At 30.2% G+C, this 22,017-nt stretch overlaps 1 protein-coding gene and 2 pseudogenes across 7 annotated transcripts in view; all 3 read right to left on the bottom strand.

Annotated features, from left to right (window-relative positions):
* The window catches only part of LOC145191419 (phosphatidylinositol 3,4,5-trisphosphate 5-phosphatase 2A-like), a 401,680-nt gene that overhangs the window by 279,506 nt on the left and 100,157 nt on the right, over positions 1–22,017 (bottom strand). The gene's annotated exons all lie outside the window — the stretch shown is intronic.
* LOC149882078 (uncharacterized) lies at positions 3,571–5,306 on the bottom strand (annotated as a pseudogene). The gene is made up of 4 exons (XR_016444761.1): positions 5,234–5,306; positions 5,040–5,148; positions 4,547–4,794; positions 3,571–4,466 (listed from the first exon to the last, which is right to left on the bottom strand). The product of XR_016444761.1 is annotated as an uncharacterized LOC149882078 (transcript).
* On the bottom strand, positions 9,375–11,592 carry LOC149882079 (uncharacterized; annotated as a pseudogene). Its single transcript, XR_016445161.1, has 2 exons — positions 11,243–11,592; positions 9,375–10,887 (listed from the first exon to the last, which is right to left on the bottom strand). The product of XR_016445161.1 is annotated as an uncharacterized LOC149882079 (transcript).

Raw genomic sequence — 22,017 nt, forward strand, 5'->3', positions numbered from 1 at the left:
CATTGATCACTAAGTATTTTAATTCCAACACATATTCTGTCCATTTCACCAAAATTCTTTCTTACAACACATTTAGACTTTACGAAGCTCATTGAAGATGAAGATAAAACAAGTAGTATTTTATTATCTTCTTTTGAGATGTACGCTGATGTAGGTTAATGATTAATTTCTGTTTTATTTTAAGCTAAAAATGATATGCATAACATTGTCTAAAGAAGTCTTTAAGCTAATAAATAAAATACTATAATATAATAAAATACTAATAAATTACACTATTTTCTAAAAAAAAAAAAGAAAAAAAAAAAAAGAAATTCAAATCACATGCAAGCATTGTAATTTTAATGCTTCACTTTGTTGAACATGCTTTAGCAGAAACCATGTTTCAACAGAAAGCAAACTAATCAAATCATGACAAAGAAAACTAAAAAAAAAAAGAACATAATTATGTTTGAAATTGTAAAAGAATTTAAAACCATTTATGTTATTGTTTGTTTATAAATTGTTGTTATAAACTGTTATTATTCTAAATATTGCTATAAATATATTTACTATCAAATTGAAATTAATGAAACTAATGAAATTACGTAATTACAAACATTACAAACATAATGAACTCTTATAATAAACACTGTAGAGTAAAAACTTAATATACTTAGTAATTATACGCAGTAAAGTAAATAAAATTACAGGTAATATTGGGATAATAGTTTAATTTATTGTGTACAAACTATAATACAGTTTATAATATAGTCTATATACATACATGTAGTCTATACATATATACATTGTGTATATATACACATAGTTTATATATAAGCTATAACATAGTTTATAATATAGTCTGTATACACAATAAATTAAATTGTCCTAATAATATCCACATCTGTTACAAATAGGAGCCATGGCTCAAACGAGTGGCTATTATTAAGACCTATTCGAAATCTTAGATTTTAGGTTATATTTATGGTTCTATCTATTGTATATTGACTAACAAAACAGTTTACACAATAATATTAAAGTAACATAACAGATCAAAATATACCAAAAACCTGTAACTGAAAGAATATTGTTTAAAATGCGTCTTAAAGTTGCTTGAAAAAAACCAAATATTACTACTGACGGTATAAAATATTTACTTAAACTAACTTTGACAAAAATAAGATTTTATAAAAGTCAGTTAGAACTACTTCATCCAACATTATGTTTATATTTACTGGTGATAGGTATCTACCTCGTTTTCCTAATATATGTAAACAAAGAAAAGTCTATTTTACACTACTTTGAAATGTTTACACAAATAATATAGTTATATAATTATAAAAATAATCTAAATATTTGTATAAAATTTTGCAAAACATAACATTTTGGTGATACTAGTCAGCAAAATAATATCTTTTTATTTTAATCAAATTTATTAAAAAATTCAATGAAAACTTAATTATGAACTTACATGGGTGCTTGAACGGCTACGTTCCAAAAATTAGTCAATTTACTTTTAAAAAAAGTCAAAGCTAGCGGAATGTTATCAAAATAAGACACTATGTAAACTATCCTATCTAAAACACTTTGATTACTATGAAAAATAAGTTAAATATTTATAAATATATTTATTTAAATCTATACAACTTTCATTTATTATTGTAAGATTGATTAAGGTAAATAAACAAATAATTACTTGTTCTTCTTTACAACTTTGGTTATTGTAAGTGTAATAAGCATGAACGGACTGCCATTTTTTTGTGTTGATACGCAAATTACGGCAAACGAAAAACTTGACCTGATTCTGAGCCATGGGATAGTCTGCCAACCAAATATGTATATAAGGTTAAATATATATATACCTCATATACATATTTGAACACATTTTTAAAGCAATTAATGTAACACATATCAACATATACACAAACAATAAAAAAAAACTTTAAATTATTATAAAAGCACATTGAGAAAACAGCTGTAAGTGTGCAAATAAAAATTTTAAAAATGATGCTAGAAAATTTAAAAAGATACAAAATATATATTTACAAACAATACTCTTTACCTTCTTTTATTTTTTTTATAAGAACTGTAATCCTCACAACAAAATTTAACCTTTACATACAATAACATGTGACATGCCATGTCAGTGTTGGCACAAAATTTTAATTTATTTTCTAAATTTTCTAAAAAAAAACAATAATGGTTAATAGCATCACAGAAATTTCAAAGTAGTAGTAATTTCAAAGTAGTAATAACCATTTTATGGAAATAGCTTGAGTATCTCTTTAAATAACATCCATGCCCTTGTTTTCTTTCTAAAAAATAAAATATCAAAAATAGGAATAAAGGAAAAGCAAAAATAAACAAAATACAAACGATTTAAAAGATTAAATTCCTTTCTACTTTTTCTGATAAAAATTTAAATCATTTCTACTTTATCTAATGAAAATGTATATATAACTATTTTATATGCTTACTTCAATTATAATATGATCTTAACGATTATCATTTATCTTAATATGATTCTTTATGTAATATATCTAAACTAATAATTAAATTCCAAGAGGAAAAAAGTTTTAACTCGCTTAAGAGATCTTTCTCCAATGGCCGCGTGCATTTAAAGAACGCGCTTTTTCAAAGCTCAGTAATTAATGACTAAACGACGTTAAACATTAAACATTAAACGTTGCTGTACTAATTATCTTAAGATTTCGATTTAGTTTATTCATCTAGTCGGCGTGACGTTACACTGTTTAAAAAGTTTTTTTTTAAAAATTAACCATCTTTATTTGGGGCAAAACCAACTTAAAAATCCATAGTGGTTTGTTGAGTACTTTTCTTTAAAAATGCCAAAAAGTTGTTGTATTGTTGGTTGCACTAACAATATTAAAAAATCATGAACTTAAGTTTTATAATCTTCCTCAAGATAAAGTACTTCTAAGAAAGTGACTAAATGCGATAAATCGTGCTGCAGATAATAATGCATGTAGGAAGCAGTGGTCTCCTAAGTCTTCTAATGTTTATGTTTGTTCGGCACATTTTATTACTAGTGGGTTACTTATTCTTTGCATCTTAAATAAATTTTGATAAATACTTATACAAATAACAGTACTTTTTACACCACAATATTTACAATTGTTTAAGTAAAAGAGAGCTTTTTGAAAAACATCCAGACTCAATTCCTTCAATCTTTGATACTGAAAAACTAAGTTCCCCTCAAAGAAAAATTAACATTAGTAGAATTAATAGAGTCAATAGAGGAACAAATAGACAAAGTAAAAATTATTTTTATATATCAAATCATTTTTAGTAATACTCTCATTTGTTATTTTGAAATGCTATGTTTTAGTTTTGTTTTTTTTAAAACAGATTTGGTTGTTCCTGCACGTAAGAAACTAAAACTTTTTGATTAATCTAATATAGAAGAAGTTGATTTTGTAATTGAAAAAAAGAGCTTATGTAGTAAAGGTCACTAATATTTAATAATGAGGTAAATTAGTTAATTTTATTGATATTTTAAATGAATGACAATGTGTTGTACCTGAAATGTAAATGAATAAAAAAAACTCTGAAAATATTTTATTCAATTTTTCAGAACAATGTTCTGTCTTATAAACTAAAAGGACATTTAATTTCTAAAACTCCATGTCCACAACAAGTACAATAAACAGAACCATCAGGAGATGCTGCATACCATGGTTTTTCAAAGTCAATACAAAGTCTTATTCTTTCAACTCTCAGATTTTAATGAATAAAAATATCTGACAGTGATTTTGAATTACTTATTGCATTTGAGTCAGAATGAATCTGTTTAAATACAGTCAATGCATTTATTTCATTTACTCTTCCCTAATTTATTGCAGGACTTTTAATCTGTATAATTTTCTCTGCACAAATCTTTAAAATTAATGAAACAGGTGGCATTTCAATTCTAGCATGAAAAACTTGATGCAAAGTGGAGCCAGTTATTCGACCAACTCTTACTCTAAACCAAGAATCACATAGCACTTGATATCGTGTTGCTTCTTCAACATAAACGATAACGTCAGAAGTCAAACTTATTTGAGTTTTTTTCACATCAAAATAAGATATCAGTTGCTCATTATCAAATGATTTATAACTTTTATTAAAAAATTGTCTCAAAGATGTTGGTAATTTTGGTATGAAAATAGATTCCATTTGAATAAATTTCTTATCAAAATCTTTAAACAAATGAAGAGCAGCAGTTTTGGGCTGCACAGATTGTATTTCTGATAAAAAATTATTGTTTTCTTGAGGTGTTGGAGAAATAGGCATTTTTCTCATTCTCTTTTTAGAAAGCTTTTCTTTAGCAGCATTAGTGTATAAGTTGATTTTAGAAACTGGGGAGCCAACAATACTTTTTGTAAAATTTTGGTTCCATAGACAAGGCAAATTAGTTGGTGTGCTTGATGTCATTCCAATACGAACAGCGCCTTCAATTTTATATAACATTGCAGCAACATAAGCATGTTTCGCCATGACTAAAAAAATAGATAAAAACTATAAAACTTTAATTGAATTTTTGAATTTTATTTTTACTAATTTTATATAAAAGAGACATATCCAGCCATAAAGTTACAGTGAGCAGTTAAAACATTACGAAGAGAGTCAAGAGCAACCCAAGGTTTATGATTAGGAGATGTGGTCCTATATGAAGGTCGAACCTCACATTTCAAGATAATAATATCCTGAGATACTTTCAAATGAACAATAGTTTGGACCCAGCCATCTTGAAAGAATTTGCAAGCCTCTAATGCCTTATAGTTTTCTATTGCTTCTGGTAAATAGATACCAAAATAACAATAACAATAACATTGAAAAAAATGTATATGCCTTTTGTGTATACCTTATTTTTTCCCCATAATATATAATATAAAGCATATTATAATACATATCCATGTAAATACATCCGTAATGTATTTTACAAAGCAAAGAAAACGAACCGTTTTTGAAATGTTAGCAATTAATGTTACTAACATAACTGAAATACTGAAATAATGAAAATTTTAAAATATAAGTTAGATAAAAATCCCTTCCGTGGAGTTTCAATCAGGTAGTGATTAAGTTTGTGATAGCTCAAAGAAGGCCACTGACTTGGATCTTCACTCCAAGAATCTGCTGTAAATTTGTATGGACATTTACTTAAACCTATAATAACCAAAATTATACTTAAACAGCAATTAATGCATTATTTTATTTAAACAGAGAGTTTGTAAAAATAAAGTAAAATCACCTAAAATATTTATTTTTCGCTGATATCTTTCCGCTGCTTCTTTTGATAAAGTTTCAAAGTAATTGTGGGACATAGCGCTTTTTAAAAAGTACTTCGCATCCATCCAGTCGGAATCACGTGACTATATTGCGACACCAAAACTAACCAATATAGTTTGTTTTGGTGTCGCAATATAGTCACGTGATTCGGACTGGATGGATGCTACTTTAAAAATGCATTATTTTAAAAGGCTGTCATTTCTTCATATTGCGCAAAGTAATTAAAACTAAATCTTAATTTTCTCCAACAGACAAAATAGGGGCGCTATTCGACTTTCTCCCCCCCCCCCCTAATTTTATGATTGATTCTGATAGAGAATTTTATGCTGATTAAGAATTGTATAAAAACATGGGTCTCAAAATCAATGGAAAGTGCTCTAATCTGAAGTTGAAAGTACAAAAATATACGACAAATCCCTAATATTCGCCGTCTTGAAAAGTTACTTTTTTTTTTTTTAAAGTTATCTTTTTAAAGTACTAACAACCTGGTTTTTATATTCTATAACAAAAACCTCCAATTATGGAACGTTTTGAAAATTCATTGACATTTAAATTTAGCACAGAAATTTGGTTTAGCCGGGATCATTTCTTTGTTGTCTAGAAATTCTTTTAAAATTTTTATCAACTATGTTGAAAAATCTTTTATTGTTTATATACTAAAATAAATTTAACATTACTAAATTTTTTGTATTAAAAATATACATATTACAAACTGTTAATTTTTATTCTATTACTTTAAGTTGACCCCCCGTGATATTTTATTTTCATTGTAACTGTCATATAAAAAGGAATGTTTCAGTACTTACTTTCCAGTAAGTTCAATTATCTAAATATCATGGCCCTTCGAAGACCAACAATAAACGAATTTGACTCTATTTCCTTAACAGAAATTGGAGCAAAATTCAAATAAAACATTGAAGCTACAATCCACTGGTGCAGAACTTATAGTTTACTCGGCGAAAGTATAAATTGTAGTGTATGTAACGTGGCCTGCACATAGCAAGTGAAGAATGGATCAATCGATCAGTTCATTTGGAGATGTCCAGTTAAGCGGTGCAAAAGAACATTCAGCATAAGAAAAGGCAGCTTTTTTGAGAAATCCCACCTACATCTTTGGCAAATAATAGGATTAACTTACGATTTGAGTAGAAGTGGAGGTAAGAGTCGGGGTTTATCAATTAGCGATATAAGGCAAGAGCTTAACATAGGAAGCGATGATACCATTGTTGATTGGAATCAATTTTGCAGAGATATTTGTGTCTCATATTTCATCAATAACCCTGATCCAATAGGTGGTCCAGGGTGCATTGTTGAAATAGACGAATCTGTTTTCTGTCGAAGGAAGTATCACGTTGGTAGAGTAATCCCACAGCAGTGGATATTTGGCGGATATGAACCTGCTACTAAAAAAGGCTTTTTAATTCCTGTCCAAAATCGCGACTCTGCAACATTGATTCCAATCATACATCAATGGATACTTCCTGGCTCTATTGTCTGGAGTGATATGTGGGCAGCTTATAATGATTTGCAAGCTCCTGCATATTTAAATGGTACTGTCAACCACACTCTAAACTTTGTAGAACCTCAGACTGGCGTAACAACAAATCATGTAGAAGCTATGTGGTGTCGAGCGAAAGCAAAATTCAAATCAATAATGGGACCAACTAACCGTGAAATGATAGCTGACTGTTTGTCTGAATTTATGTGGATGCAGAGATTCCCCGAACATCGGTTTTTTTCATTTTTGGGATCAAGTTGTGACAGCGTATCCTGTTTGACTTCCTCGAAAGCTTACTGTGTGCATTAAACGTTACTAACATTATAATTTATACCGAGGACTGCGTAAATCGAAAAAACGGCTATTTTCATAGCCACTTACATTCACTAAAAACATTTTTGCAAAGAACATAAGGATTTCTATTCTTGTTATTCAAAGAGAGTTTGTCTCTTCAATTATTCTTTCTTTATTTTTAAAGATTTAATATTACCTGAGAATTGTCGTAAATTCTCTTATAAATTTAAAATTTACAAAAAGGAATCATGTCGCAAGAGTAAAACGCTTTGTAGCTAGTTATTCTGTCCGATTACACATAAGAAACGAAGCAATTGAGCTTGTACTAGAAAGTCTCTTATTTCAAGAGTACTTTTTTTCAACTGTAATGCTAAAAAGTACTAAAAGTTGTATAATTATGGAAAGTGAGAAAAAGTGTTTAAAAGGCACTTTGAAAAGATGTTATCAAGTTTTATTGTCAGCTAAAATAGTTTGAATCCCATCACTGTCATATAATCCTAAGGTTTGTCCCTGTACAGAGCACAAATTAGGAAATGTTCCTCGAATGTTAATAAAATAAGTTTCTTATCGAAATGTTTTTAAGTACTAATAGTTTCTTAAGATTTTGGGGGCTTAAAGTACCACTTTTTTATAAAACAAGTTTCGTATTTAAAAAAAAAAAAAAAAAAAAAAAAAAAGAAAATGTGTATACTCGAAGGAACTTAGCCGTTTATATTTAACCAAAAAAAAAATTTTTCTTATAAAAACCGGGCTGGCATTTTTTGCTTTTGAAAATAAAACCAACCGTAAAGTTAGTTTATTCAAGATGGCGAATATTAGAGAATTGTCGTATATTTTTGTACTTTCAACTTCAAATTAGAGCACTTTCCATTGATTTAGAGACCCATGTTTTTATACGATTCTTAATCAGCATAAAATTCTCTATCAAAATCAATCATAAAATTAGGGGGGGGAGAAAGTCGAGTAGCGCCCAAAATAGGTGAATTTTAATTTTCACATTTTTGAGGTCTGGTTGCATAGGGCTTTCTACCTATATAAGTCATTCCATAGGCACAGCTCTAAGTCATACCTATCGGTAATGTGAAGTTTTGTTATCTTTATTTTGTATATCATCGGGCTAATTTTCGGGCTTAATTTCGGGCTTTTTTCTTTTCCTTTAATCAATTACTTATTTTCTGGTTCAAAATTTTCTGATCTTAAGTAATTTTCAGAAAGCAATCTTTAAATGTTAACAAAATAATTAACAAGTTCACTGCCGTCTCCTGTCTTTAAGCCGATGGATCTTTTTATCCTTTTAGATACCACCCTTAGACAAACTCGTCTAATCAAAATCTAATGCTGTGTTTTTACATACTCCTAGACACCATGTTAAGAGTACATCAATACATAATTATTACCTCCTTCCTTTATCATAGAAATAGGGGTGGGACTAACATGTCCCGACAGTATTTTACGGTAAAAATTGATCGCATTTAAAAGTTAGAGTTTTGAAAAAACAAAATAACTGTTTTGTTATAAATTTTATTCCAATTTTTCATGCGAGGCACAGTGGGCCAGATATATAGGATATGGTGGACAAAACCTAATTATTACCCAATTGCTCCCCAAACCCATTTCGATATATAAATAATCATTATACATGAAATAATATTTATTTTTATCAAGAATATTTTAGTTTTTAATAACAAAATTACAATTAATAGGCTTAGTAAAAATTTTTTTTTTAAATCAACCTTCTTTTCAAAAAATCAAACAAGAAATTGTGTTTAGCTACAAAGAACTAGAAGAAGGTGGAGCTGATTCCCTCAGCAAAGCCAAAACTTCACTGGGGATTTTTTTAAAACTCTTACTATTTTTGTTATGACCTTTTCTTAATGATGTTATGACAGGATCACTAGATACAAGTAGTCTGTTAACCAGGTCGCGGTTTGTGTCTATTCTAGAAGTCTTTCTACTGAAATCTTTCCTAAACTTTTTAAAATCCTTGTTGCGGGCCTCTTGTGCCTCCTCTGACATCAGTCCAATTGGCAAGTACTGTCTAGCAATGATGGCATGACCATGAACTAAAATTTTGTGTACTGATTGTGACATGTAATACCAGGAATACTTAGATATGTAAAGTTTAAGAGCAGTAATACAAAACTCTTTAAACTTGACATTATCAATTTCAAATCCAGATGATAAAGTGACTAGAATGATGTAAAAATAAAATAAAAGAGTTTCATCTACTTTCAAAATTTTGGCAGTTAATTGATAGTCTGCAAAGGCTCGTCGGGCGGTGTTTCCATCATTACTGGTACCTACAAATTGCATATATGTGATAGTTAACCTGATGATTCATATACAAGTATTTATGTAATTTCACTTACCAGATCCTCCACTTTTTGGGAAATCCACAACCAGTCCCATTTGATTCATAAATTCTGTCTGGATACGTTTCTTCACTTGCTTAACATTTTCCTTATCTTCAATAGCTCTAGACTGCCACTTTTGAGTTTCCAGCTTGTATCCAATATGTAATACCATTTCAAAAAACCTAATCCAGGAATGCAGGCTAGAAAGACCATATTTCAGTTCTAAGTTACTAGCATTGTCCAATTTCAGCACCATTTCTAAGTTATTCATGATTTTTGGAGACACACCACACACAGAGCAACATTGAGTTGAATTAGTCACATCAGACAGAATAGTTTGAATTTTGCCATCAATCATGGTCAGTTCTATAATACTTTTGACAACCAGTTCTTTTCCACTAAAAGTAACATTAAAACTACTACATTTTTCTATTTCAGATTCTAAATATTTTGCTTCTTCTAGGACAACAGCTTTGCTTTCTTTTTGAAAAGAAAATCTTATTGGACGACAATAAGCAGTAGATGATGGCTAGTCATTACGCCATAATAGTACTTCTTTATCATTGCAGAACCCACTGAGTTCTAGTGGTGCTAAGCAAGTAATGAACAGAGATTCTTCTTTTTTTAAGTTACGATCTCCAGCTTCCTCACTACTCACTTGCTTGTACACGCTTTGCCCATTAGCCCCATCAAACCCGGCCTTGCAACGCAAAGTCAACCGGGTCAAACAATCCAGCATTGTGCTGATCACAGGAGCTTGCACCTCGCAGAGTCTTTTTACTGTATGTTTTAGTAATTCTTGTAGTGGTATTTGTGCTGAATAATCATCAACAAAGATGTTCTCTGGATAGCAGTTAGCTTTAGACAATCTTATGTTGTTGTATGAAGGATATATATGGCAATCACGTTCTTCAGCTCCATTTCTGATAAGTTGGTAGGTTGATTTTGACATGCCACCATCTATAATTAATGCCAGACCTTCATTAGGTGTATACTTTTTAAATTGACTAGAAGGTTCTGATATCTCAGCAACTTGCTTGGCAGCCTCATAATTAAACTCATTCCTTAATTTAAGCCTTGCTGAGTGGAGCAACTCATCAGTAGTAAAATTATTTATAACATCATTGAGTCTTCTTCTTTTGGTTTTGTCAGATGCGTCTTCAAAGGAGCAACTTGGTCTTCCACCAATATTATGTGATTGACTAGAATTATCAGACTCAGATATATTATTACTGTATGTAGATTTAAAGTCCTGAGCCAACCAATTTTTATTTTTACTTTCAAACTTTTTATTTCCCCGGTTTGCATCCTTCCATTTCTTTTGATATACTTTTAAAAACGCAGCACATCCAGTAGAACCCAAATTCATAGAGACTAGAATAGCTTCTACAGACATAGAAAATGATTTATCACCAGGCTTTAGTTGGTCATGCCGTATACGTTTATGGACATCACTAATCTTCATATCAACTACAAATAAATGATTTTAACGTTATTAGTGCAACCACTATAAAAAAATATAACATAAATATGGTCATTATTTTCATTTCAGCTACATTTAATTAGGCCAGTATAATAAGCACAGCACCTATTATTACCTAAAACCAAAAAAATAGGTTTGTCGCGAATAGCATTTTACGAAAATATCTTTTTTTAAATGTTTACCAAACTTAAAGGGGCAGCTAAGAGCAGAATTAAACACCACCAACAGGCTATACATATATTGTATTAACTTATTTTAACATTAATAAGCGGTTCCAGCAGGTTCTAAACTATATGCGTCACTTTTAATATAATATTTTAATATTATAAATAAGAATCTTACCTTTATATTTCAAAATGAAACTGTGAGTTTAATACAAGACCTTGGAATTTGTTGTGGCATTTTTCGTAAAGCTATAAAATTAAATTTTATTAATGTGTCAATTAATTTCGCATATGTTAAATAATTTAAAGGTTATTCGTTGTCATAGTTATAGGTGATATATCTATTAAAAAAATTAATAAATGAATTTCTAAATATATTCAATTGTAATTGATAATTGTACATTTATGATGTACTACCAAACTACAAATAATGTTTTAAACCATTTATTATGCTCTTATATACATAATATACTGAGTAGTTGGAAGTATTTCGAATATTTTTTTTTGAGGTTTTGTCTACCACCTGGCCCACTGTGCGAGGTAAGCAATTATGGGTTAGGTAACTGATGAGTGTCGGTATCACCATACATCATATATTTTAGCTCCCCTCCTCTTCCGGCCCCACCGCCATTTATTCATCCCCAATTACCACCCAGGTTATCAAAATTGAAGGCAATTAATATAAAGACATGCACTGATTTTATTTGTAACAACGGTAAGCAGCCAACATCACAATAAACATAGCGAAATAAACAAAGGGTATTAAGGAACTATGTCAAAGGTTGTGATGTCCAAGAAAACAGCTTTTTTGTCTTTGAATGCAAAGGAACACTTTCAGGTTTCACAATAGCTATACAGTCTTGATTCCTGCTTTTTTTTAAAACCAACTTCACATTGTGCTCTTTTATTTCCAAATAAAGGCCAATTAACACCTCTATTTACTAATCGAAAACAGTCTGGAGAAGAAAATTTAGCTTTTTTTCTTCTTTTAGAAGATTCAGTTAAACTCAGAGGCCGACAAGATTTAGTAGGATGACCAATAGTTTAAAGTTCTAATGTAACATTTCGACGAAACAAAAAGCTTGTGATTTTTAAATTTGTTACTTTAGTATATAATATATGCATTAGTTATTGTTCGATCTATGAGCCCAAAAAAACAAGCTATGCCATCATTTAATATTTTTTCTATCTATGCCATAAATCGAACAATAGAAATCAGCCTTTTTAAATCCTCCCATGTTTTATTGTAATCATTTACAGCTTTTAGACATGTAAACCTTTTTATAGAACTGTCTCTCTGTTTTCGTAAAAACACCCTTATTGTCCATCTATTTATATGCAATGATATCAAGGTTAGAAATACGATGATCATAATCCCCTCTTGTAAGTTCTTTGTCACTCAATAAACCAGATGGTAAATATCTTCTATTAGATCCAGGCCCTTTCAGAGACTGAGTGAGGCCCGGGCCATTTACAAATTTTGAGGCCCTTACCATAAAATAACTGCCATTGCATAATAAATAAAAAAACAGCAAATTAGTAATAATTTTTATTTTAAAAATGCTTTTCTTGCTTTTGCTTTTGCAAATGCACTGACAACTGTTGAAAAATCGAGTTTTCTTGCAATATCACAGTTAATATTCAACATTGCAAGTCCATTCAAGCGTTCTTGTCCCATGGTTGAACGGTGATAGTTTTTTACTTGTTTCAACACATTGAAAGACCTTTCTCCTGAAGCCACTGAGACAGGCAAACTGATAAAAATTCGCAAAGTAATTGATATGTCAGGAAAAACACCAGACAGTCCAAGTTCTAATATTTCTTGAAACAATTCTTTTGGTTTGCAATCTGATGTACAGTTTGTGGAGTAAATTTGTTTCAGAAAGATTATCTCATCAGAAATATCAGACAGTATTTCCTTGTGGTACTTTTTTTGAAAGTTTGTTGTGGCACTGAGTAGTTCTTCAGTGCTCATCTTGTTGAAGTGCCAAAGAAATCCAAAAATACTACAAATTTGTTGTTGTGACTCAAATCGACGTTTAAGACCTGCTAGAATAGAGCCGATTATTACTTAAAATACATTGATTTTATAGTGCTGTTCTGAATCAAATTGTGTTTTCAACTTTCGAGTGATAGAAAATTCTGGTAAAATGTCAATATTCATTGCAATTAATTTTGACTCATTCAGAACAGCATCCCATTTTTCACGAATCTGTTGAATGCTGTCCATGAGATTTTTAATGTTTTCCATTTCAACATCTAGAGTTGTATTTCTTGCCTCAATTATAAGATTGGTTTGGTGAATCATTGTGAGGAGCTTCATCCATAAAGATGACATTACAATGCATTCAAATTTTGACAAATACTTTTGAATGGACTGAAGTTCTGACTGAGCTGATACTGTAAGATTGAGAGATTGCAGCTCTTTTAAAGCTGTTCTCAGTGAGTTCAAGTGACGGGCAACTGGTTTTACTGCTTCAATCCTTGCTGACCATCGGGTCTTGGAAATACCATGTAGTGAAGCAGGTACATGTTGCTTGAGAATTTCCCACCTTTGTGGACTACTGCTGAAGAAATTGTACATTTGCTGCACAATTCCAAAGTAAAGAATTGCTTCTTTGCATGATTCAGCACAGTCAACACCAACAAGGTTTAAAGTGTGATTTCCACAGCTGGCAAACATACAGTTTGGGTTTTCTTCTAGCAAAGCTGCTTGCACACCTTTGTATTTTCCAGCCATGTTTGGACCATTGTCGTATGCCTGACCAGTACACAGTTTAAAATCTATGTTCAACAAAGTTAGAACGTGAAGAATCGTTGCTGCAATTTCTTTTCCAGTTTTTTTTGAGTAATCGTCAAAATAGAGAAACCGTTCTTCAATGGAAAATTTAGATCCATCAATTTTTATATAACGGATAATGAAAGTTGTTTGCTCCTTGTGAGAGCAGTCTGGTGTTGCATCAACAACAATTGAAAAATATTTGGTGTTTTGAATCTCTTCAATAATTTTGGTTTGAACAAAAGATCCACAGAGTTCAATAAATTCATTTTGAATCCGGGTGGACAGATAATGAACTTGTAAGCGCTTTTTGTTCAGTTGAGATTCATGGACCTTTTTCACATGCTCTAATATAATTGGATCATATTTGCTGAGGAGCTCAGTTATTCCGAGAAAGTTTCCATTGTCAGGGTCATAAATGTGTTGACTGGAACCAAATAAAGCAAGCCCACGTTCAGAAAGAAAAATAATGACGTTCAAAAGGCGCTCAAGAAGTTTTGTCCAATTACTGGTTTCAGTTGACTATTCTGTTATTAGTAAATTATCAATAGAACTTTTTCTTTAGGCTGCTCTACTGGCTGATTTCCATTTGTTTTGTTTGTGTAATACAGACATTTCATGTGCTGGTATTCGGTCTTTCAACTTTCTCCAACCCCTGGTGATATTCCAACCTAACTGTTCTGAAAAGGTGGATACCTTGGAATCACTTTTGTTCAAAAGAAAGCAGGGTGCACAATAGAATGACTGTTGCACATCACTCCAGCAAAGCCAATCTCTTGTGCATATCTCACCATTGGGAAGAATTTTTGATCTCAGACGAGTAGGAAAGGTGTGATTATAAGAATCTCGTGGAATATTGTTTGGAATTAAAAAGTTTGTTTGGAAACTTTCTTGCATTTGAGTAATATTTCGTTTGTCAACAGTGCCAATGTCAGACACAATCAATTTTGATATATTAGAACAATCTGATTCACATTTTTGGTTCAAACTTTCTGAATATGAAATTTCAGAATCAGAGATGCAATTATCATTTGAGATGGCTTGCAAATTTGTTTCCCTCTGCTGACTGTTGCTTTGGTGAATCAATGAATTTTCACAATTTGATTCCAAGCTTTCTAAATTTGTAATTCCAGATTCAGAGACACAAGTTGTATTTGAGATGTCTTGCACATTTGTATCTATCTGGGGATTTTTGTTTTGTTGTAACATTGATTTTTCAGAAGATGTAGTTCCGGATATTTCAATATCTGATTTACCGTTTGTTGGGTTGGCTTGATTTTCCAGTGGTCTTAGAAATGATGTTATTGACTTTAGGCTCTTTGTTTCTTCTTCAATTTTTTGTCTTTTTCGCCTTTTGGATGCACCACTTTCAAATTTTCTCTTTATGTTTAAATTTAGCAATGACATTAGTTTTAAAAGTTTTCGATCTTGCTGCAAACAACAATTATTAATGACTGACTTAAAATAAATATCAGAACAAACTTAATACAACACAAATAATTCAATTAAAATAATAATTATGTGTATTAATAATCAACTAATTAAGTATATTAAAATATTGTCTCAACATTGATTAAAATTTTATGTAATTGCTCATGTTATCACAATTTAATAAAAATATATTAAATTTCCGAAAAAATTTGGAGGCCCCTATTTAGGTCGAGGCCTAGGCCAAATGGCCCGTGTGGCCCCCCCTCTGATAGGGCCTGATTAGATCTTATTGTTCCACAACATAACATATTTTGTAACAGAAAACACTTAGCAAGTTTTAAAAAAGTAATATTTTCATTTCATGTTGATTCAAGCTCTGACACTTCTTCTTAAATTGATACAGAATCTACCTCTGTAGGTAAATAGTTGACTTCCTATTCAAAAATATCTTCATTACTTTTTTCAAAATCTGTATCTGTTGAATTATCCAAAGGTATATCTTCTTGCATTATCAATGCAGCCACTTCGTCAGCAGTGTACCTTTTTTTAAACATTTTTACTACTTATTAAAAAAATACTAAAAAATCGCTGTCGGGACATGAAAGTCCCAGCAACAATTCATCAATTATCAAAAGATTAAGTGATTTATAGCTCATAAAAAAGACTTTAAAATGATTTTAGAAAATATAAACTACTTTAACTTTAAATTAAACTGTAGATTTTGGTAAAACGCATCAAATAGCACAATCTAAAATGATTTTAGATAAAAGAAAAAAAGTTCGTATGATATAAATGCTTTTCCATTGGCTGTAAGATTAATAGACAAGATTGATCGCTAACATTTTAACGACCAGAAAATTGTAAGTTAGTTTGTAAATTAAAGTTCATCTGTCGGGACCCCTATATCCCGTCGGTATTGAAAAGGTAAAGCAAAGTTTGTACAGCCGGTGTAGTAGGCAGCATTGACTTAACAGTAGCGCACACTGTATAGTTAGCCGTACCGGAAGGTAAAAAACACTGTAGAGTGCTAGCTGCATAGTTACAAATCACTATAGAGTAATTCCTACCGGCCAGGTGTCAAACACTTAACTCAGGTATCATATACTAACGGCGAAAAGAAAAAAAAAAACTTATTGTTTAAACTTATAAATTTTTCTTAACTTTTAAGGCATTATATGATAATTATACTCTAATAGCGTTTTTATAAAAAGATGTGGTTCATGGACATGACTAGAAGATTACCTATCAGGGTTTACGTGGTCCTACTACCCTTGCCGACATGTAATTTGGGGGTTTTATTTCAGAGTTTTCCTTTTTTTTAAGTTGACATCATTAAGGAGTCTTTAGGAGTCTCACTTGCCTGATTAAGCAAGTTGTATCAGATTACATGTTTCAAGTAGAATAGGGTGACCTGGTATGAGTAGCTAAATCAATTCCAATGTCTTATTGCCGTAAAATTCGTTATATAAAACATTACTTTATTTGACGCACAAAATTTATCTACATTTTTTTTTTTTTTTTCATTTAAAAAAAAATTACTAGGTTCCTTGACACGCTATTGTCCCAACCAAAATGAGGAAAATGTGGTCAAATAAAATGAGGGAAATGAAGTCAACCAACTGCATGACAAGAAATTTCCAAAATTTTCCTAAAGCAAATAATTCATTATTAAAAAAAGAAATCTAAACTATTAAAATAAATAAAATATTCAGAAATTTTCACTGAAAGTCTTTATAGAGAAGAGAGTTTCCATAGTATTTTAAATTAACCTCGCTAATTTCAATTTCTTGCTTGCTAAAACATTATCAAAACTTAAAAAGGGAGATAATAAACCTAGAAAGTTAAAAACCAGTCCATGATTAGTTTTAGGAAGATAAATTGCATAAAATTCTGGATTTACAAGAATATTCAAAATAATCTGAAAACAAAACCATTAACAAATAGAAATATATGCAATAGAAATAGTCTACATAACACAACTTAATGTGAACAAAAATCAACTAACAGCTACAACTCTATTGTAATGAACACCAGTATTTTAAAGATAAACTATTTGGTCGTCTTCTTTTATTTGCATTAGTTTAAAACCATTTGCATTTTGAACAAGAGGTTTGTAAAAATACCACGAAAAAATAAAGGCAATTGGTGTATCCAAGATAGTTGCTGATGCATATATTTCGACATCAGTGCCCCATTTATTGTCATTTTCCATTTTTTAATCACTGATGTATTTTAAAACTGATTTTATTACATATAAGCATCAAAAGCATTTCTATATTCCACTTTCAATAGAGTTTCAACTGCTAGTTGACGCATTATTTAGTAAAACTCTTGACTTAGACAAACTTCCTGACTTAAGGCTCGATATAGACAATTTCCATAACCTTCAATCTTATCAACTTTGATAGATTAGCCCAATTGCAACTATTTTTTTCGTACCGCAAAACCTTTCTTAAAAGATATTAGTTAAAGAAATCTTCAACAAATTGCATTTCCTTGTTCTCCATTTTATATTATGGGCATAAAAGAGTTTCTTTTGATACCAAGAACTTGGACAATTTTTAAAGGTTCAGATATATCAGACACCTCATCACATGTTTTTCGAATCATTTCAATTTCAGATCTTTGCTTGAAAAATTTCATGTTTGAACCATGATGCTTGGTACGAGGTGTTTCACCATTCTTTTGTTTTAACTGATAAAGTCATTTCTCAATAAATATATCTATAACTTCGTTTGAGCCATCCCATACAGATTTTTTCTTTATCATCCTTTCTATCAGCTCTTCTTAGATGATAAACAAAAACATCATTCCCTATATTGAATTGGATTTGGCTTTTATGACGTTTTTCATAGTCCTTCTTTGTAGCAATTGAGATTTCTTTATATTTTTTACTAATTCATCATAAATTTTACATTGAATGCTTTTAATTCGTTTTATGTTTCCTGAAAGTCACCCAAAATACCTTAAAATAAAAACGAGTTAAATAAAATGTAATTAAACTAATTTCATTCATTGTTATAATAAATACCTTCTTTTCTTTCTAAATCAACAGGTACATCATGAATTAAGCTTTGATCATTTTTTATGCAATATATGGGTAAGACTGGCTCCCTTGCATACATAACTTGAAAGGAAGTGACACCTGTTGACTTATGGCGAGTTGTTCGAAATGCAAACGATATGCCATCTAATGAACGAGGCCGTGTTTTTCGTGCTCTCAATTCAGGACTTTAAGCATAGAAACCTGTATAGTTTTATAAGCTCTTTCAACCAGACCATTTGCTTGAGGATGGTAAGCAGAAGTAATACATTGACAGCTTCCAGTAAGATTTAACATATTTTCAGAAACTTTATTACAAAATTCTTGATCATTAATTTGAATCGATGCACAACCATGACGACAAATGAGTTCACGAAAAAATCTGGATAACTCCTCAGCACTTTTTTTATAAATAGGCTTTGCTTTGATCCATTTTGAGAAGAAATCAATAACTATACAAATGCCAATTTAACTTTATGGATATTTAGAAAGACTACAGAGATCAACACCAACTTGATGCCATACTTTTGTTGGAACTGGTATTGTATGCAACTCTAGAAAGATTTTTTTCATTTTTGAGTTTGATTTTTCACAAGATATACAAGTGGCAACATAATTTCTAACATCTTTATTCATATTAGGCCACCAATATCCTGAATCATTCAATTTCCATAGTGTTTTTTCCCTCGCTACATATCCACCTAGATACTTTGATTCAGTTGATGTGCGTAACCCATCATGTGCTGCTTTTTTGTACTGATCACGAGATATTTGATCTTTTACGACAAATAAAGTCTCTGTACCAGAAGTAACTTTCATGATTTTTTTATATTTGTAATGTAACATACCGTTAACAATTACAAACCTGTCGCTTTGTTTTTTTAAAGTTTGTTTTATTACCTATGTTTTCTCTTCCTTGTAAATGTTCAGGAAAAACTCCTGATAATAGATAATTCTAATAAATAAATGTCACAAAAGTTTTCTTCTTTAAATATTTTCTCAGATAATTTTGAGTCATCGATCTCTCGAATTTTTTTTTTACCATTTTATACTAAAATATGATAGTAAAAGATGTGTTCATAGAACATACATTTCCATAACATATCCATGTCCATAAAACATGTGGTATAAAAAATAATTATGATAATATAAGAATAAAATGTAAACAATATTGAAAGAAATAATAAAAAAATGCCCCCATAATTATTTAATAAAGCGTTATAGAATGATTATCACTTTCAAACAGCTATAAAATCTAGTATTTAATAATCTTAATTTGATCTAAAAAAGTTACTACACAAATAAAGTGTTCAATACTAAATTTTATAAATTTGGTTTTTAAATTTTCTTTAAACTAGTGAACATGTTTTTCGTATCTTTTTCCAAGTTTGTTATTATTATTTTTTTTTTTATGACATTTACACGTGGAAAATAATATTATAAGCGTTCGATACCCAAGTACAGTGTTTTTTCTCTTCAATTTGTGTTGTTTTTTTTTGCGAAGGTCCTAGTTATAAATTTTCTTATTTTTGATATCTAAATCGTATTTTGTCTAAAGCTATTATAACTAAAAGCATCTTAAAGTTCTTAAAAAAACTATTGAATTCAGATGTTGGAAAGAAATATTAGATATGCATTTTTAATAAGTATTTTTGATGAAGCATTTTTAAACAGTCAGTCATGTAAAGCTACTTTGATTTATAATCATCTTATTATTTTTATTATTGTTGTTGTTACTAATAGTAAGACATGACAATAAAAATAATAAGACCATACTTTTCGTTGCATATTTTTGAGCCTTCTACAAGTGATGCACAACCTTATTTTAGATATATCAAATGAAGTTGCATATTCTTGAGCCTTCTACAAGTCATGTACAACCTTTTCTAGATATATCAAAAGAAGTAATCTTATATTCCTACCTATTATCTCATTACTGGATAAATAATGGGTCTTAATGAGGAATAATTAAAACATTTATGTGGAAAGTGTGGCTGCATAAAAAAACAGGACAGTCACTATCAGTTAAAACCTGTTACTCTTTTTAAACAAGCAACTCTAAGTTTTTACAAGCTGGATATAACCTCAAACAATCAAAAAGTTAATCCTAAATATTTATGCAAATTATGTTACATGGCCTTATGCAGGTTATATTTAAAATCAAAAAAAGGCTTTGAAGCTGAGAGGAATGATAAATTCTTCATTTTTTCTGAACACACAGAAATCTATTATGTATGTAACACACTCACAAGAGTTGGAAGAAATAAAAAAAGTACTTGTGATAAGTATTCATCAACAGTTAAAAGCATTTGCATCAAAACATGGTTTTGACTGTTACATTGAAAATAACTAAAATTATTTTGTAATAGTTAAAATCAATAGTTATCGCCAAATTAAAGGCATGTGGAGACTAATTGTTTAAAATCATGAAGTACCATTATCCAATTATGTTAACAAATTTCTTCCAGATCTACTAAATCTTCAATCTGCTAATATCATATTCTACAACATTTCATGCATAAAGTTCTTTAATGTAATAATGACTTCCACTATCTTTTTTTCTAATCAGAAGTAAATTTTCTGATTTTAAAAACTTCCGAAGCACATCAAATGAGGATGTTGGAATAATTGAAACAAAAGAAGGTAATACAGTTGAAAACTTTAGAGTTATTAGACATAAAGATTGTTCATTAATATGGTCAGAAGTCTGTTGTGATTTTAGTACCATCTACCGTACTAAGTTGCCTATAATGGAATTCAGGTTAAAGAGAAAAGAAAGTCAATCATCTATTACCTTTAACTAGCCATTTTTTAACTGTGTACATTTTCTTACACCAGTATATGTAATAAATGTAATAAAGACAACTTGCATTCTTCTATATGGAAGTTCAATAGTACATTGCAACAATTTACAGTTTTCAATAATTTCTAAAATCAAAATTAAGAATTATTACAATATTCTTATAATCTGGGAGTATTTGCAAATAAAAATTAGCACCAGTTTAGACGTTAAGTTCCACAACATGTGAGTGTAAGCACACCTTTAGTGGGAATGAAACATTTCTTTTCATGCTTTTTAAAATTCGATTCTCTAAAATATTTATTGTGACATTTCGGACAGGTAAATTTAGTTATTAAGCATTCTTCCATTTTTTTCAGCATTTTAGTTTCTTCTTCTGTAATCAGCTTCTCTGTAGGAATTGCTGGTGGTATGAGCTCTAATTCAGAATCCTCTGATAAGTCCGCTAACTCTTCAAGATCTATATCAATAAAATCATCCACAACTATTTCCATTTCGTTATCAATATTTTCAAGTAAAAGAGAATAATCTTCTTGATTAATAGCAAAGTCATACTCATTTTATGTATCGCTGCTCAGAAAATTTTTTTGAAATACTTTATTGGATAGTCGAGACTATCTTTTTCCGACGTCGAAAAAAATAAAAATACCACCGCAATTATCACCTATTGTTTCGCTATCGTTATCTAAACAATACCGTAACACGCATATATTTTTTATAAAACAATGCGTTGAACGTCCATCTATTAACACGCCTTGATCAAACTTTTTAAACGGCGCTCATGTTGCTTCCGAATTACATTCGACACACGTTTTACCACTCCACCCTGAAAAACAAGTTTTATTTGAATATTATCTAGCTTTGAATATTATTTGAATATTATCTTCTCAAAAAGTAGTT

The sequence above is a fragment of the Hydra viridissima genome, unplaced genomic scaffold (genome assembly GCF_058129835.1).
Source record: "Hydra viridissima isolate aposymbiotic clone 2 unplaced genomic scaffold, HvirCarnegie_v1 scaffold_11, whole genome shotgun sequence".
Lineage (NCBI taxonomy): Eukaryota > Metazoa > Cnidaria > Hydrozoa > Anthoathecata > Hydridae > Hydra > Hydra viridissima.